Below are 19,252 nucleotides of genomic sequence, written 5' to 3' on the forward strand. Positions count from 1 at the left end.
TCATTCATCCATTCAAGGTTCAATCATATCAGAGGTGTTTTGCATAACTATGAGACACTGGTTCTAATCCTCAAAGGGTTTTGGGGCTACTTGGCTTTGCACTGTAGTCATTCAAGGTCGCAACCCGGTAGGAAATATGGGCTGCCATAGCAACACAAAGATGGCCTCTAAAGGCTTAGCATAATTCTTCCCTAATAGAAAAATAACAGCGGCAAATCCCATCCTTAGTGAACTAGCTTATTTGACAGAGGCAGACTCCCACCTGTGAAGCACATAGTCACCACACCAATGCGCTAAGACCGCGATAAGATGAAAAAGAGCCCCATCTCTGGACGGGGATGGGCGGCCTAAGCTCAAGCCAAATTCTTTCTCTTCTCTGAAGCTGAAAACAGCCCACAGTGTGTCTCTGGCTAGCTTTAGGGGTTTGAAGCTGGACAATACAAGCTGCCAAATGAATCATGCTCTCTATATAGCACCTAACTTTGAAGTGCTTAAGCCATACTCTGAGAAAAACGTTTGGCAGGAGGAGATGGCTTATGTAGGATCACATCAGTGAATTGTTTTTACCCTTTGCTGTTGAAATTATTTAAACTCAAGGAGACTTGTTGAACGCATTTGATGCATACGTGTGATAAACATCTGATCGGTCCTCACGCGTCGTTCTGCCGGGAGTGATGTGGCACTAAGACCCTCTAAACCTGCCTAGTAACCCCCCCCCCCCGTCCCTTTCTGATTGTGATCACAAAATATGTGATCCCCTCCCTCCTCTACCCCTCCCCCCACTTCGTTGCCAGGTACCACGGAGATGGATTCTTGTCACTGTGTGAGTTGCATCAGGATGATGAGCACTGGGGAGAGAATAAATTACCGCCACACTTTAGAGTGGGAGGCATGTAAGTATCAGCCGCTACAACAGTGTATTGCTCTCTGCTTATGGAATCACTAATGAGGAGCGATATCCAGCAATGTTGCAGCCATGGTGATCGAGCTAAAATCAAAGGGTTTATGAAAGCATTACTGTCAAGGCTAGATATGAAAATCAAATGATTGCCCAACATGGATTTCTGGAAGAGGTATATGGTGTTTTGTCACATGCAAAGACTAGAATAAAGAGAGAGAGAGAGAGAGAGAGAGTTATAGTCGAGATATGTGCTGCTTTCTCTGCTGTGCATCTGACTCAGCCAACTGGATTTCTGTTTATTCACTACACTCAACAGCCAGAGCCTCATTGTCTGGCTACAAACGCTGCATCTTCCTGTCAGCGTCCCACTGTACTGCCACTTGTTTTTTGTTCGGCTGTGTTTGGAGGGTATTTCAGCCCGCCGGGATGAGCCCTGCCACCTCATTCCTGACTGTGTATAATCTCATCAATGTCAGTGATGTTTTTCTGTTTCATGGTGTTCAAGAGCAGGCAGTCGAGATGACAGAGCAGAACTGAGAGGGAAGATTATCGTTCTATCAAACTGTCCTTTCAGCAGATTTGGCTGACTTTTACCTTGCTACTTTATCAGTATAAATCTTAAATGATTCTCGACTTAATATCTTAATTTCATTGAGGGTAAATTCTCTCTATCTTAAAATCGTGCGGTTCTGATAACCACCAGGGTGATGTATTAGTAGTCTAAGGGGACTTTTTTGTCATGCAAATGAGAGTTCACCAGCTTTCTTTCCTTATCAATTCATCTTTTTGCTGTTGGGCAAATATGCAAAATTCATGTATTAATATTCTGTTTCTCCTATTATATGAAGACGTAGTCATTGTAATATAGTGCTATGAAAAACAATACCTTTTTCTTTGCCCTCTACACCTTGAAATTCTGCCTTTGCTACCACTGGTAATGAAAATGGATTCTCTAAATTCCCGCGGCTTGCCTATATTATGGGGTGATTCACAGTAGTGTCTTCACATTAAATGGGCAGTGACATTCATAATGGCCATTTGAGGGAGTGAATCAATTTTATCGCAATGCAGTCTAAGTGGCTGGAAGAACAGCAGAATGGAGTAATTAAATCAACACTGTATAGACGACTGTCCAACGAGAGGCCACATTCTCCTCCCCGAAGGGAATCCCAGTGAAAGTCGGCCTGTAAGCCTCCTGTTTCAGAGTCTTACACTGAGCACCTTTCTACTTCAAAGCTTGCTCAGCACCATGTCTCAAAGATTCACATCTCCGGGAAAGAATGGCCTCTGCTGAGATATGGACACCTCTGGCCTCATTTAACGTGCATGGTCCCCTCCCCCTCTCCAGGCCTGAATCCGAGGATAGAGTGGCTATCTGACGAGATCACACAGAGAGGTGCGGGAACTTAAAGGCAAAGAGTTACTGAGCATCCTACCAGGAGTCTCAAAAGGGTTCTATTAAAGCATGTTCAATATGCCGGTCAGGGCTTTCAAAGTGCTGCACACCCTCTAGCCCCGGCAAACTCAAAGGGCATCAGTGCACATTCAGTAAGAGGAATCTGGCCCCCATTAATTTAATGAGTCCAGGGTATTAGTATGCCATAGCCAGCTGTGAAGTCTCCCTTTTTTCATCTCTGGTGGAGTTTTAAGGAAAGATCCACCAACTTGGGAGTGACAAAGGAGAGCAGGCAACAAGGTGCACTCATCTAATCTGAGATCAATTTCTCGCAGTCTGTCCTCGGAGGGCAATTTCCAGTGGTTAAGACGTCTTTGTGCAAGCTGGAAATCCAGATAAAGAATGCAGAGTGGCACTTTTACTGTCACCAGGAGAACTTTGCTGTCTCTTTATCATGATTGCATCCTCAGGAAGCAGACACGAAACTTGTAAAAAAAAATATAATGGGCAGGGATTGGCACTTGGAGACATATTTGCATAACATATTTGGAAACATGCTGTGGTCATTATAGCTCTGTGAGCTTTTTTTTCTTTCATTCAACTCTTGTCTACACTCACTTCACCGTTAATTAGCTTGGTAAGCACCGATGCTGCTTTCTAAAGTTCGAACACCTGACTTAAAGGAGAACACATATCGTGTCGCTATACAATGAGCTGACATGCAACTGACAGTCACCTGTAAGAGATTACAGAGACAGTGGCGCTTGCCAGGGCCTGTCAACCAGGAAGCAGCAGCTGCTGGAGCTAATTAAAGGCAAAGTATCACGGTAACATAGCCCAGCTCAGGGCCACATCAAACACTCCTCTTCGTGCCAGTCTGAAGTCTCATCTCTGGGATGTTGAGGCCTTCTGTGACCTGTGCTGGAAACCTGCTGGGCCCTAAGCTTGACCTGAGAGCTGTGGGGTGAGCCGGAGTGGGTCAGGATCACTGTGGGGTGCACCTGGACCAGACTTACCTGTGTCTGTGTATCTGCATACCAAAACGTGGCCATGTGGCTGCGTAGGCGCGAGTGCGTCGACTGTGACCTGAACAACAAAGGAAAAGAGAGAGGCTGGGTGAGAGGTCAGGAGGAGAGAGCAGGCTTAGGGAAAACACACATAGGTGGCATTGGCTAAACATGATCAGAGGGACACATGCGGCTCAGCAGAGGTAGAAACAGATGCCCTCAGATGTCCTGATGAAACCTAAGCTCAGGGTAAACATGTCAGTGCAGCAAGCATTGTGCCTCAATTTAGAGTCAGTAACACCATTTATCTGGCAATCTCCAGAAAAATTTTTCCCATTTACAAATTAAAGACCTGTTTCAGATTGCGGTCTCTTAAAATAACACTGAGCTCAGTCGTAATGAGCACTCTCACTGAACAAAAGTACCTGAAGCCCACTGAGGAAAGGTTGTTCCAGCCAATATTTATAGACATGTGATGAAAGAAAAAAGATAAAAGAACAGATAGTTGACTCTCTCCGGTCCGTCTGTTCTTCTCTGAATCTGTATGTCAGTTGTGGAGCCTGTGTGCAACTAACCAGAGAAACATATCCAAACAAATCTCTCGTGAAACTTTTTCTCAGATGCAGGTGCCGTGATAATATTTCAGAGGAAAGCTGTGGAAATAGTTCCAATCAGTAAATCATTTTTGACCAGCTCTTCAATTTTGAGCCCTTTCTGTTTATGCTGAAATAAGCTGCAGTTATATTTGAATATTGCAGTTCCGCCACCATTTGTCATCAGTGTCTGAACCAAATGTTTTCCTGTTTACTCACTTCAAAGTCAACCTTGAAGATACATAACGGCATGACAGGGCTGAGGAGCAAATCACATAGGTGGCAGTTGCTGTAATGATTCAATATCGAATCTAAAAGCAGCGTGGCAGAAGGGTGTAGGCGTCGCCTGTGTGCAGTGATCTGGCCCTGTTGGGTGAAAGGCTCTTAATGCTGTGTCGTGGCTCTCAGGGCCGGTCCTGCTGCCATATGTAGGGAGACAGCTGCAGTATGTCAGCGTGGCTCTGCTCTCTGGGGAGCCACGCTGCAGCACATGAGCCACCTGAAGCAGGTCTCTGTCTCCACCTGCCACACAGAGCGCTGACACAACATCACGCAGGAATGCATGTAGGCAGACCTGTCTACAGGCATGTCACTGTCAGCCCAGACAGACACCAATTTGCCACTATCTTCGGGAGGTGAGCACAGCACATCTGATGTATGCAGAGAGCATGTTCAAAACTGCACCATCAAAATAGAGATTTCTCCTTTTTTCCCAACACTTCACAATAGCGGGGAAAAAATTCCATCCCTCCTGTGTTGGGTATTTTGTGCGCCTGCCAAGTTGTGGGCCTGAACAAAATAAGAAAGCCCTTGACTGGATTTTGGCGGCCTAATATTATTCTGCCACCCTGGGCAGCCCAGGTTCTCTTGTTGTGTAAAATAGAGTGAAGGCAACTTTCCGCTTCACATCTTTATGGCTTCATGCTCCGAGTGACTGGCTGTGAGGGTCTGAGTGCTCTGTTCTTTCAGCAGTTGTCGTGTGGTCTCAATCTCTTTACACGTTTCACTGCCAGGCTCCTCTCTACCAGGCCTCCCCAAACTGTGTAATCAGCAGATGTCTTTATAGAGCAGCCCACTGCCACGTGCACACCCTGCATTCTTTGCCAATTTCATTTTGGCAATATATAATTTTTCTTTTAGATTATTATTACTCTTTGGAGCCCAGCAGCCATGTTGATTTGCTACTTAATGTGGCCTGAGGTTACACGTACCGCTTCGCTCAGCAGTTTGAATTCAAATGGCTGAATGATATACTTTTAGTGTACTTAACTGAGTCCATTCTATTATGCTGCAGACCTGCTGATTTAAATAAACTGTCGTAAAGTAATTCATCAGAATCCTTTGACCTTCATAGAAATGAAGTTAAACCACCTGAGCAGGCTCGCCGTCCCAGAGCAGGAATATTTTCGCTTATATAATAGCAGAAGGAAAAAGACCAAGGACTTCAGAAAGTTTTGGGGGCAAAATGAAGCTGCGCGAATTACTTGACGCACAAAAGAGGCTGTAATTAAACTATGAATTATAGTGAAGTGGGTCACATAATACAGAATCAAGAACAGGAGCTATATATTTTCGAAAACGGCTAGGGCATTTTATAAACTAGGATTTCTGGTTTCTTTAACTCTGTGAACATCATTACATCATATTGTAACTAAACTATAACACAAAACATTAAATAAAGTGAAATTTATTCGCAGTAAAATTACTGATATCTCACTAAAATTATAAAAAGAATGAAGTCTCTTGTGCCGGCTAAAATAGCTGGTTATGATGATTTACTTATCCGCAGTGAAATGGACATCATGAACACATGTGCATGTTAGATAAGTCATATTATCAGTGCAGTGCTTACTGGAAAAACTATGCATGTGTGTTTCTGTTTTGTGCCACTTTAGAATTTTATTGCACATTTCAAATAGAAATATTGAACTTTTTCCCCCACCACGTTTATCTGACATCTGTAGTGACCACTTATTTTTCAGAACAACCTTTCACACATTTTACACAGACAACTGATGATTCGTCTATGAAATTATCCACCGCTATGGATTAAGCTGCCCAACAGCATTTAAAGAATGTAAAATGTAAAATCAGCTCTATTTTGAATAGCAACAACTTTTTAACACTGCTCAAGTGTTACAAGTAATCATGATCCCACAATGTTGTATGACGGGGCAATGCAAGCAAGCGACGTTCACTTGTAAAGGCATGTCGGTTGCTGTTGTTACTAAAAGACTGTTTCTCCCTCTACTGCTCATATATAAGTTCAAAAACTGTTGGCAAAACTAACTTTCTATGAACTCAAGGCAACAACCATCCATCCGCCCGTTATGGACATGTGGCAGCATGCATGTAGAACCATGAGCACCACCTGGGCACCATCAGGGCACCACCATGCCAGTGCTTCTTGTCTGTCACCAACTTCAATATTGCTGCAGAAGGTGGCAGACTTGTGAAGGGTTGGGTACCCGTGAATCGAGCTGTCAAAATTAGCAGTGTCTCCAGTTTGTTTAAAAGGCAAAATGGGTCACTCGCTGAAGCAACAACCAAGACCCAAGAGGGATGCCGTAGTATTCCTCTCTGAGAAATTATTCATCACTGTATGTTATCACTTCAACTAAATATTTTCAGAGTTTCCCTCATTACCAACTGAAATAACCTGGCGGTTACGGGAGCTAATTATTTGACAGAATTGTGTGATATTAAGTCACATAATAGTGTTGATACTTCTGTCACTACTTAATGTCTAACCTGACCTTTGATTGCGATCGCGTTAATGAAAACTCCACGGATTCACTTTTTTTATTAATTGCCGATTTTGCTAATATAATGACATGGAGACAGGGAGGTGTGTGCGCGCACATTCATGTGTGTGGGAGTGTGTGTCTCATAAGTGGTGATGTTAGACTTGTGCACTTGGCAAGCATTTTTTTTTCGCTCCATTTGGTGACAGATTGGGTTTAAATAACATTATATCTTCACAGTTGTGACTCACAAGCCTCAGCGTTACAAAGTCAGGGTGAGGTTTAGCACTTCAGATGAGGAAGAAGTAGGACCAGGTCGCCTCACTTCGTCTTTTAGTTTATCACTTTCTGCTGGGCTCTAATCTGCGACTCAATGAACCAAGCCTTCAGCACCGTTTCAGTGTCTCAATCAATCCGATCTTTTCCAACAAAATCCATTCTTTTCCCTTCTTGCCACTTCGGTTTCAAGTGATAACACGGGCAGATGGACAGATACTGAAATGGATTGAGAGTGCTTGCCTGTTGAAACTGCTTGAGACTCTTTGATGAGATACCCTGTATTGCTTAAAAATATATGGGAGAGTAACCAGCCTGCATCTCCTATGAAAAAAGCAAAAATTATGAAAGAAATTTAATAATACAGGTTTTCGGTGATGTACGGCCAGCGACTGGAAAAGGATGCGTCCTCGCGTGGATTAAATGTTGCATTGTGGGGTGCTGAACATCGCCGAATGCTTCTTAGCTACCATGCTAACAACAGCGCTACAATTTTCAACATGGCTTTAAATATTTGAGCTGAGGTCAGAGCAAGCTGAGTCTCCTCTCTGCTCTGTGCTCCAAGCCCCAGGTAGGAGGGCATGCAGGGAGCTCTTTATTAAAATATTGATGCCCTGTGCTGAAAAATTGCCTCAAACGTTAATGTTGTATTAACTCTCTGAACCAACGTACGTTACTGTTGGCCGTGACCCCCTCGGCAGCCATGTTTGTTTTTGCAGGTGTTGTGCTATCAAAGGCTAACTGCTTTACAGCACCTCCTGGTGCTCCCCAGGAGGAAACTTCTCCTTTTGGAATAAAGAATTCATTCTACAAGATTTAGAGGTAATAACAATGTTTCTTTCGCCATGTGTGAATTTTTCATGGTCTTACATGTTAATTATTCAACAAAATTTTCTGAACTTGGGATTTTGCTGAGGGGTCGGTCTTACTGCGGAGTCTTCAGAACAATGTGTGCGGATTTGCAGTGATAGATTCTCTTCATTGTGTTGTTTGCTCAAAGATCGACTTCACACGCTCCACAAGTAACTTCCTACTCACTATTGTTGGCCTTTAACTTGTTTTTTTAGCTGAAACCTGACCGCGTGGCAGATGAAGCATTAGCTGTGACATGTCTTTTTTAGGCAGGAAGTGTGGCGTACTTGTTGTCCAAGAAAGATACACTGGAGTGTGGCCTTATGTTCTAAAGCTTTGCTTACGTTCTGCTTTGGCGCACTTGTTCTGTCCTGAGCTGCCTGTCCTTCAAATCCAAGGCTTAGTATGAGGTGGGGCACAGAGGAGGGATCAGGGCTGTCAGTGCTGCTGCTGGGGAGTGCACGCCAGCAGTGCACAGAAACTAATAAAGACGCACACTGGCAGGACCCCACTGACCAAGCCATGAAATGTCACCATAAACAAGCTGCAGGACGCTGGCAGTCAGCTTGTGGGTTATATAATGCTGCGCAAATCTTAATTCTGAGAAAAACAAGTGTTGTTCTGTGTTTTAGAATTTTCAAAGGAGAAACATTACCACCATCATAAATATCGTTTTTCTAAGACTCTCTGCAGTTTTGCATTCAGGCAGCTTTACAGTTTACTTTATAGTTGTGACTGAAGATGTTTTCTAAGCAGCAGTAATTATGTGTTTTTATAAACTGGGTTACAAAGTCTTCTCTCTTCACACTTGCATGTCAGAGTCCTTCAAATTGACATCAGCTCTGGCAGCAACATGTGTGCAGGTCACATATCATGTTTGTCATCTGTGCAAACACCAAGTGACATGCAGCAGATATTCCCTGAACAAAAAACAATGTTTGTCAGTGCTGAAGCTCAGACAAGTGTTGTGACTGCAAAACAGATAGTGCCACAGATAACAAAATCCCTTGTAATATGTCATTGTGAGGTGCAGAAAAGCCGAAGGCGAACTGTCGATCCATCAATATTTCTTTCCATAAAATGAAGTAAAAATGTTACAAAGAATGAATCTAAAAGCAGTTAATTAGTGGGTAATTGTTTATTTCCTTCACAAAAACTGCATATCACTTTGATTAATTTAACTCCAAATATTACAAATCAGATTGCCTTAATTATAAATATGTCAAAGAAAAAGCCTGCAGTCCAAAAAGCAGGAATATCACTCATGAGCCCTAACATAAAGGTGCTTTAATTTGATGGTGTGAAATTGGAGCTCCTTTGAAGAACATCCACAGAACCCTTTTCCCTATTTATTTCTCATCACTGATGTGACTCTGACATGTCTCTTTTGTGCACTAGAATTATGGTCAGGCTAATTTAAGGTACATTCAAAGAAATATGTGGCCGGAACCTCCAGGTGAATCAATTTAACTCAACAAAATGAAAATGGGGCCCTCTGTGATATAAGCAGGCCTCCTGCTTGAATGCATTCTCTTAGGAGATCCTGATGCTGTGTTCACAATACTCTCGGTCTCCATTATCATCAGCATCATTATTATGATCATTATCACTGTTTCTCAAAACAGTCAGAAGACCTATTGCAGTACAAAACAGAAGAAAACAAAACAAAACAAACTTTGTATTTGATGAATTTAGAGCCTGATCCGTTGCACAAACACACCCTTTAGCTGTTGATTACTATAATTCTAAGAGTGTGTTTTCAGTCGGCATTATTTTTTTATTGCTCCCTTTAAATAACGGACTGATGGTGTGAAAATAATTACTTTCAAACATTTAAGTTTCTGCTATTTCACTAATAGTAAAAACATCAAAATAAGGAATCAGCATGTTAAGATGAAGGTGAAAGCGTTCAAAGCTGAACTTTTCATTTTTCAAATAAGTACAACTCCATTATCGCTGAGTTTGTAATTTATGTGAAATCAAAGAAGCACAAATAATATTTCATTTGATATCGCTACTGTAATTTAAGGTTGAGACGCACGGGGGTTTGCTTTGTTTAATTTTGCTTTTTGTAATAAATAAACCTCAAAATGCAAAACGACTGAATGAAAATAGGCTTGATCCAGTGCATAGACTGATTAAAAAAAGAGAACTAATTTAAGATGAAGCAGTAATAAAAACAACATATGTCCAATGTTTTTATTTTTATTTAAAAACACATACAATATAAAATTAGCCAGTGACGTAAAGTAACTAAGTACGTTTACCCAAGTGCTGTACTTAAGCTCAAATTGAAGTACTTTATTTGAATTTCTAAATAATAAAATGTATTTATTCTGCTTTCTGCTTCGATTCCACCACATTTTAGAAGGAGATTTATTGCAACTCTTATTCCACTGCATTTATCTGACAGCTGGAGTCGATAGTTACTCTAGAGCAGTTTAGACCCTAAAAATGCCATCAGGATATAATGAATGATATAAAACACAGTGAATGGTTAGATAGTAAATTAGTCTCTTCTGCCTCAGTCAGCTGCAGGATTTAAATGCTGCTTGCAAGTTAATGCATCAGTAATAATAATTAAACCGCACAACATTTAAAAATACGACACTGTGTTAGTGTGTAATGGATAGTTTTGATTTTAAATTTTAAATACATTTTGATGGTAAAACTTGCATACTTTTACTTAAGTCAGACTTGTAATATAGGACTTTTTCTTGTAACAGAGTATTTTAAAATTGTGGTATTTTTACTAATGCTTAAATAAAAGCTCTCAATACTTCTTTAACTACTGAAATTAGCACAAAAAATTATAGTGAGCTTACAAAGCTCATTTTTAAAACTTTGACCGTAGAAATTAATTATTTTTCAAACACTAAGTGCACATAAACTGGGTTTTGACTTCTCGCACACATTCAAATACTCTCCACAAAAGAGAAAAACTTATAGAACATTATGGATTTTATCTTAATTCCAGCAGATGGAGAAAAAGAAGTTATCTGAGAATTGTTGAAAAGTTTTCCGGCTTATGTCAGACAAATGGTAACTGTGAGAACAATCAGCAAGTAATTATGCACATTTTTTGTTAGTTTAGCTGTTTGTTGAAGAAGCCATCTGTTTATAGGTTTCTTTGTAATTCTTTTCCATTGTTTTTACAATTGCAAAACTTAGTGCGCAGCATCAAAAGACAATGAAATTCATTAGTTCTCTGTTTCAAGGCTGTATATAATTGGCAAGATTCTCTTATTTCAAGTCTTTTTATTTCTTCAAGGGACATTGTCTAGAATGGGAGCCTCTCATCCTAATCAAATAATATGCAATGATAAATAAGAACCAGAGTTTTTGATCAAAAAAAGAGACTTAAATCAGATGCTTTCCTTCGACTGACACGTGAAAGTTCTCTCAGTTTGCAAAATAAAAGGCCACCATCTGTTTTTTGTATGTTTGCAAGGAGGACATTGAACTGTCAGCAGTGTCCCTCCTACTTATCAGGACACTTACACATCCACAAACACACATCTTCAGCTCTTTACCAATCTTTTGTATTGCATTTGCATCGGCAGGTCAACAGCAGTCAAAGTGCAAACAAGAAACATTTGCTTACTAACAGAAATGGTGCTCTGTCAAGATATCTACTGTAATATAGTAAAGCTGTGATAAAGAAGTGGTTCTTAAAAATTCAATTAATTTATTTTGATTTAGATAATATTTTAAAGCTCTTTCTTTCTTTCTTTCTTTCTTTCTTTCTTTCTTTCTTTCTTTCTTTCTTTCAACTTGTCAAAGAAAAGAAACTTTCAATATGTGTGTGTAGACTGTAAAATATATTCACCTCCCCAATCTAGGCTTTAAAATTTGCGATCAGTGAGAAACTGTACTGCAGCAGAAACTTACCAATCTTATCTTTAAAAGAAAACTATCTCTCACATGATTTCCCAAAGTTAACCTAATGCACAGGGAGAAAAGAAAGATAAAAACATTTTTTGGAGGCTTTCCTTGTGTCATACTATGAAGGCTTTCAACTGAAAAGACTCAAACAGACTTTCATATGAAGCTGTCACATTTTACTCATCTCCTAAGTCACAATTCTAGCTGAAAATATTTATGTACTCACTCAATCTAAAACTGAGCTCCGCTGAAGTGTGTGCTGTTATTTTATTTACACTATTTTTCTATAAACTGTAAAAACTGCAAAAACTCCTAAGTGAAGAAAACTAAATAAAATGTGCTTTAAAAGTTGATTAGAAGCTGCATAGAGGAAACCGCTGTTATAGAGAATGACTTGTGTTTTACAGCGCATACTGTGTATCTGTAAAATTTTATAGAGCATCATCGAGCTGCAGAAACAAACCGGACAAAATGTATTTCAGCACGCTGTGAGCTTCAGTATTCCGAAAATCCAACGGTATATGTGCTGCTTTCATGCATCAGCAACAGCAGGAGCAGCAGCTCCATCTTCTTCCTCCTCTGCTAGCTTAGCAACAGCGGCCATTTTGTCTGCATTTGCATTGGTCCAAATGTCTTTTTCAGGTCATGCCACGTTTCTTTGAAATTGTGGCCCCGGAGATGGTAACGGCAATTTCTTTAGAAATTTTGCAGGAACAAGATGTCTTATTTGAAACATTAGCTACGATATCCAGTGTAAAATGTGGATTATGACGCAGGTGAGCTGAGCATGTTCTGAGCAGTAATGCTTTCATTTCCTGCACCGATTGTAGCAAACGGTGTTTAGTATTAACCACATGACTGACAGATGAATGCACAGGCATACGACACTCATGTGCGTGCACATCAAGTAAGGGTGCGCGCGCACACACACACAGACACACATAAAGTAGGATGAGCTGATCTCTTTCTTAGAGTCTGCGTCAACCACCCGCTGCTCCCACTGCCATACTACGTAGACAACCAACCACAGGATGTATAAACCCAGCTGTCCAGAGGTCACCTTGGCTTGTTTACTTGACTGGAGTAGATGCACAGTGGCAGAGTGGACCACCGCCATCCACAACAGCTCATCTACTAACACGTGTTCCGCTCTCAGCCCTCACTGGAACCTGAGTCACACTGTATGGGTAAGTAGCACAATCTGTACTTTTTACTCGAGTCCGTTGCACCAAAGAGAGAAAAAAAAACCTGTGATGGACAGACCTGCTTAAGACTGCTCTTTCTTATGTCTTTTAACTCTTTGAAAAGCTGCAATTTACACTCGCGTCATCAATTAGTTATCATTCTACCAATTAGCATCTTCTTTTTCAAATTTAACAGAATAATTCACTGGAAATCAATCCATTTTTAATCTAGTGTCTCACAGTAGCGGTTGGCTTGGGCTACCAGGAGACGACTGTTTAACACTTTCCTCCAAGACTTTCCTAGGGTGAAATACAAATGAATATACCGTATGTGATTGAGATGGACAGTTTCATTTTTTGAAACAGCAGCTGTTATGCAATCGCGCTAAGATCAATAAATCCGTTTTTGCCAATTAAACATGCTAAAGTGTTGTCTTTCTCTGCATTTCAGAGGTTTGTGGGCCTGATGTCACCTCACAGGCTGAGCCACCAACCCAGAACACTGTGGCATGCTCACACATATAGGTACTAACATAGCTACTGTGTGTTGTCGCAGACCCCTCCTCACGCACACACACACATACACACACATACACACACACACACACACACACACACACACACACACACAGACACAGACACTCACCTCTGCACTGCTAAAACACCCCGCTATGGAAACACTGGAGCCTCATCTGATTCTGGTAAGGTCCAAAATGTCCACGTTATTGGCACAGAGTTGTGAAACGACTGTCTGGGAGTGAGGCCCGGAGTCTGGGCTTTCTGTGTTTCCAGAGGGCTGCCCTTACCACCCTGGTAAATATAGGAGAGCAAATCCTTTTCAGGTTGAGAGTATGACACAGGACTGCCACATAAATCAGTGCAGGCCCAGCCCGGCACAGGCTGGGAACACCATGGGAGTGGTAGGCGGCTCTACGGTGAGGTTTTTGGGGAAGGATTATGGATTGAGACGTACAGCTGGGAGGCTAAAGTTACACTTTTCATTACCACTTCGAGGGGGTCTTGGCTGCCTGGAAGCCAGTCAGATTTGTGAAGACCTCTTTCTCCCTCTGGAATGGTTGTAATTCTGCAGGCGCATTCTTCACCTGAGGATAATTGTTTTTGATATGGCAAGAACAATTTGGCGAAACGCGATGGGAAATGCTGTTTTTTCTTTCTCTCTCTCTCTCTTTCTCTCTCTCTCTTTTGCCAGTGGAAAATAAAAAAAAAAGAAAAAGGAGAAGGTATTGTGAAAAGTCCTCATTCACTAAAAGACCAGAGTAAAGAGAGAGCAGTATGCCCCCTTCTGGCTCTTTTCTTCTCTCCCTCTTTTCTTCTCTTTTTTTCCCTGGCGTCTGGAGATGTGAAGAAATGTCTTTTGATCAGCTCTGACAGAGCCTGGGCCATGTGAAGAGGGTGGCTAGCAGGACTCTGCCAATCCATGCAAGGCAAAAATGTTCCTAATAAGAGAGTAATAAGCTAACGAGTGCTGGGTGTCTGTCTGATCCACATTCTGGGTACTGCTTGTGCCAGCACACCCAGTGCCTTCTGACGTGTACCCGACTCTCATCTGTCTTTGGACTGTTTGCCAGGTCACTGCGTTTCACCTGCCCAGTCCCATATGCTCTCACCAATGGTGCAATAGTCTGAAATTTAGGAACCTTGTGGGCACAACCAAATTGAAAGTGGGAGTATTTCCATTTCTGATTTTACACACATTGCAGGATTGTCAATGTTTGGGATTTACAATAAGTGTTGTATTTGCTTTGCTCAAAATACACAGAGGAGAAAAATGAAGTACAGGGTTGGTTCTGAGCAAAGCAAATTTGTCTCACCTTGCCCACACAACATCAACTTGGGCTATTTCCACAACTGACTGCTTCCATTGTATGTGTTGGTTTGAAGTGGTCACATATCAAAGGGCTCTGACTCTGCAGGGTGGATTCTCTGGTACTCTATACAGCACAACAAGGAGATAGTTACCTCTCACAGCTTCTCACTGCAGCATCCCAGCCCAAATAAACACATCACCTCCACTGCAGGGGGAGGAGGACAACAGCACAGCTGCCAACTCCCTCTCTTTATCCTACCCACCAGCAGCACCAGCCAAGTCCACAGTGCTGCGGGGCATCCCAGGCATGAACAGGTGCTCTGTTGGTGGAGTTGGGCCTGGTCTTAGGCCTGTCTCTGGGCCGGTGCTAAGTGCTGGATGTGTGAGGGCTGGTGAGGATGGGCTGGCCAGACTTTAATTGTGTGTGTTGGTGAGTCCTGGGCTCAGCGCTGGTAATTATGGTGGGGAGAAGGCGATTAGGCAGCGCTGAGCAGCCCAGCGAGGGGGACGGGCCCACGCCCAGCAGGGAGGGGAGTTCTGCCACAGGAGGGACCAATCAAGTGTGAAGCAGAGCGCAGACCCTGGGCCTTGGTTCAGTGGGAAAAGGATTGGCCACTGGTTCAGAGCGCCGCAACTTTCACGGATTAGTAGAGACACTATTCTGAAGACTGAAAGGGGGAACACAGCACGGAGGCAGCATCAATGCATGTGTGCACGCACACAAACACACAGTCACACAGTCTCCCTCTTTCTTTTACTCTCGCTCCCTCACACACAAAACCCACCAACAGCTGGGAGGAGGGCTACAGCCATCGCCATATTACCATAGCAACGGCATATCTCACATTTGAGCCTAAATGAAGACACTTTTGGGCTGCAACCAGGATATTTATTCTTCCAGTTAATGGAAGTATTTTAATAGTTTCTCTCCATGCTTGTAGAATGCTTCCCCCTGACTGAGTTAATGAGCTGCAATTGGAGGTGCTTAGTGCATCAGACAAGCATTTTGTCATTTTGAAAATTACAGGATATCAACACTGCAAATTTAACTTCTGTATTTATGTGGCAAAGGGTCTTCCATTTCTGCTGTGAAGACTCTCAGATTTTCGTTAATCTCCTTTGCTTCCTTTAGTCCAGTGTGGAATTCTGTGCAAACAAATGACTCACATATGAGACAGGCAGCTCTTTTAAGTAAAGTGACTGCAGTTTTCTAAAATTAAACAATTTTACTGTTCAATGCCTTTGGCAGGTCCAACTTTGAAGAATAATCTTACTGCGCTCTGCATGCATTAGATCCTTTTATTCGTTTGGTTTTGAATGTAATTCTTGAAAAGCAGATAAGAAAATGACGAGCTGTTGAATAGTGGGCTTGGGTGCTGTGCAGAAAAAGGACTCTAATCATCATTAAATGGTTAAAAATGGCATCTTACTTTAAGATGAATTCTAAGAAACCTTTTTGTCATGCAAAAGTTTAAATGGGGGGCTCACTGATTCAGATTTAACACTGAATAAACATCAGAATGTCCTGGAATGTTCTTATAACATCATTTATAATACAAAAATATTAACCAGACGTTTCAAAACACCATGTTGGCACAAATTTAGCAACAACGTACACTGGTATTCTGTATGTTGGAGACAGTCTTCCCTTAAAACAAAACTCTATACATTGCATATGCACACAGTTTATTACCACAAATCATTATGTTTTATTGTTAAGCATCACCTGTTTACTTACATGACAAGGGCTTCTGGTGGTCACATTAAATATGATGGGACCAAGCGAGCAAGGGACATGATGTCAAAAGTCCACAGTAGTGAGTGGGTCGGGGTGGATGGATGGGTCAGCAATACATGTGACTTTAACAATGTACGCTAGATGACTAGAAGAAGACCAGGAACCCACACTTCCGTACTGTACAGAGTGACATCTGGGCAAGTGCGCAGTGTGGGGTTACACAACAGTCTCAGTACATGTTGGAAAATGTTGCTGGGAAAAAAGGCAAAGCTTGTGGAATGTACAATTTACCATTGATTTCCATTTAAAATCAACATTTATTGTCCATTCTGTTAATACTGTAATATGTATATACTCATACTGCTTATAATACGCTTTACTGTCTTTTTTCTGCTTCTGCTTAGATGCTAAATTGCATTTTGCTGTCTTAGCACGTGTGCAATGGTAATAAAACTAAATCTGTAATTTAATTCCATAACCTGAAACTCCATGTTTATCATTTTAATGAAATGATGACAACAAAGACTCTGCAACCTTAGTGAAACTGATACTAAAGTTTAACGTTAAAGTTGAACCCAAACCATGATATGCCCAAACCTGAACAAACATTCACAACAAACAACACAAGTCACATCATAAAAGGGTTAATCATTCATTATTCAACTGTGCCATCAGTATATGCCTATGGATTGTATTAGAGGGTAGCCACAAACAACTTATATGATCCTCTAAGCTAGAGGAATAGTAGGCATATTGACTTTGTTCAGGTAGTATATTTGCATTTATTAGTAAACACACATACACACAAGTCTAACTATCACAATACACATCTGACTTTGACTGCTGTTGTTGAAGGATACATTGGACGTTTTCATCAAGCATGAGAGCATCTTCAGTTTTTGTAGCAAGCCTATTTTCAGTGACTGTTTTGGTTCAGTTTTGTTCTCATTTTGGGAAAATAGTAAACACGTAAATGGTGACGCTGATTTGTTTCTAGATGGGGTTGGAGTATGAGAGCTTAAGTCCTTTTCTATTCTGTTTAATGGCGTCTCCTCCCCAGACAGCCTGTGAGTGTGTGAGTGTATGATTTAGGATTCTTTGAGATGAGGAGAGTACGTCTGTATCCAGGGGCCTCCCCCCACCTCATTCCCCCATCCTGTGCTTGCTTTGGGTGCTATCATCCTGCAAAGCTCTCTCTCTCTCTCTCTCTCTCTCTCTCTCTCTCTCTCTCTCTCTCTCCCTCCCTCTGACACACATATACACACACTTCCTGTCTCTCTCTCGGTTTCCCTCTCTCCCTGCATTGCTCATCATGCCTTGACTTTGAAGTCACAGCTTTCTCTTTCCCCTTTTTTGTCTCTGTGTGGCTTTGATGCACTAACATTCTGTGAATAGTTTCTCTAATGCCTGGATCCTTGTGCCTTATTCTTCCCTACTCTGCCAGTGTAGGAACGGTGAGTCTCTTCCCTTTGAAACGACGTCCATAAATTACAACTTGTCAAGTGTCATTTTCCTTGTTTACAGCCATTTTGGGCTCCCACTCCCCCATGTTCCTCACTCGTGCTTCACATTTAATTGCACCAATAATGTTGGTGGTGCTCACCAGCTCTGCACATGCAGCTTGTTGCCACTAAGGGGGTGCGGAAACTATTAAAATATTTTCCAGGCTTTACGAGTTTTATGTGTGTAATTTGTGTGGATATATCCCACTGTGTTGCCACCAACAAGGAGAACAGAATGAGATTGTGCTGTGGCCTGTGTTACAATGGTGAGACAGAGTCACAAAGAGACGGAGGGAACCGACTGAAGGGTAAGAGGAGAAGTTAGAAAAGAAGACAAGGAGTGAGAAAGACAGAAAGGGAGTTAAGTCCGTACAGGAAATCTGCACTAAGTGTTCCTAAACAGCTTATGTTTTTCCTCCCCTGCACAAACAGCGTAATTTATTGCATGTCTGTTGAAGTCAACAGCCCTTTATAACCCCACAATAATTTCCCATATGTTCCATATATCACCACAGAGAGAGGGTGAAGGAGAGAGGGAGGGTGGAGAGAAAAAAAGGACTGAGGCAGCAAATATGTTCAAGACCCTACACACACACACACACACACACACACACACACACACACACACACACACACACACACACACACACACACACACACGCACGCACACACACATGCACACATACACAGGAGACCCGGCCAACTGCAGCTGGGACAGTACCCTCATCTTAATCAGCGCTGCGTTGCTATGTGTGGATGTATGTGTTATTCCCTGCACACCGCAACACCTGTGGGTGGGCTATGAAATATTAAACACTCTTGTTCATGTTGTTTACTTTCATCATTAAGGGAGAGTCCTTGATAATAGAAAACTTCTCTCCTCTGAATCTGCAGCGGGGAGTTACCTTGTAAGGTTCTGGCACAACCTCCCCTTCTCCAGCAGGACCAGTTTGTTCTTGTCAAAACCCATGTGCCCCGATGAGCCTGACGAGGTGTAGGAGTTCTAAAATAAGGGGGATTTGAGTCAGCAGGCTTCCAAATCTCCTTCTTAGTTTCAGTGTTTGGAGTGAGAGAGATAGCCAGTGTTTTATCCGTGCTCCCTTGAAAAGCTTTCAGGGCCTCGGTTTGCATGTGACTGTGTGAGTATGCAGATAATATCTTACTGTACGTACTTTATTTATCTCATTTGGAGATAAATGAGTGGTCCTTGTTTTACATTCACCTGTTTGTCATCTGTCAACATTTAATAAGCCATTTATAACACACTATACCAATTGTACAGACATATAGGGAGTATTTTTCAGAGCGTGTAATATGTCAATGATTACAACTTATTCTACAAAGAT

The 19,252-nt window shown here is 41.8% G+C and overlaps 1 long non-coding RNA gene across 1 annotated transcript in view; it reads right to left on the bottom strand.

The window, feature by feature from the left end:
* LOC110951699 (uncharacterized) overlaps positions 1–18,240 on the bottom strand; it is a 33,358-nt gene extending 15,118 nt beyond the window's left edge. The window contains exons 1-2 of the long non-coding RNA XR_007944882.1: positions 13,485–18,240; positions 3,314–3,383 (exon numbers count right to left, since the gene is read on the bottom strand). This is a non-coding gene — a long non-coding RNA (uncharacterized LOC110951699). The remainder of the gene's footprint in view (positions 1–3,313; positions 3,384–13,484) is intronic.
* Positions 18,241–19,252: the final 1,012 nt, after the last annotated feature.

Source organism: Acanthochromis polyacanthus, chromosome 10, assembly GCF_021347895.1.
Source record: "Acanthochromis polyacanthus isolate Apoly-LR-REF ecotype Palm Island chromosome 10, KAUST_Apoly_ChrSc, whole genome shotgun sequence".
Lineage (NCBI taxonomy): Eukaryota > Metazoa > Chordata > Actinopteri > Pomacentridae > Acanthochromis > Acanthochromis polyacanthus.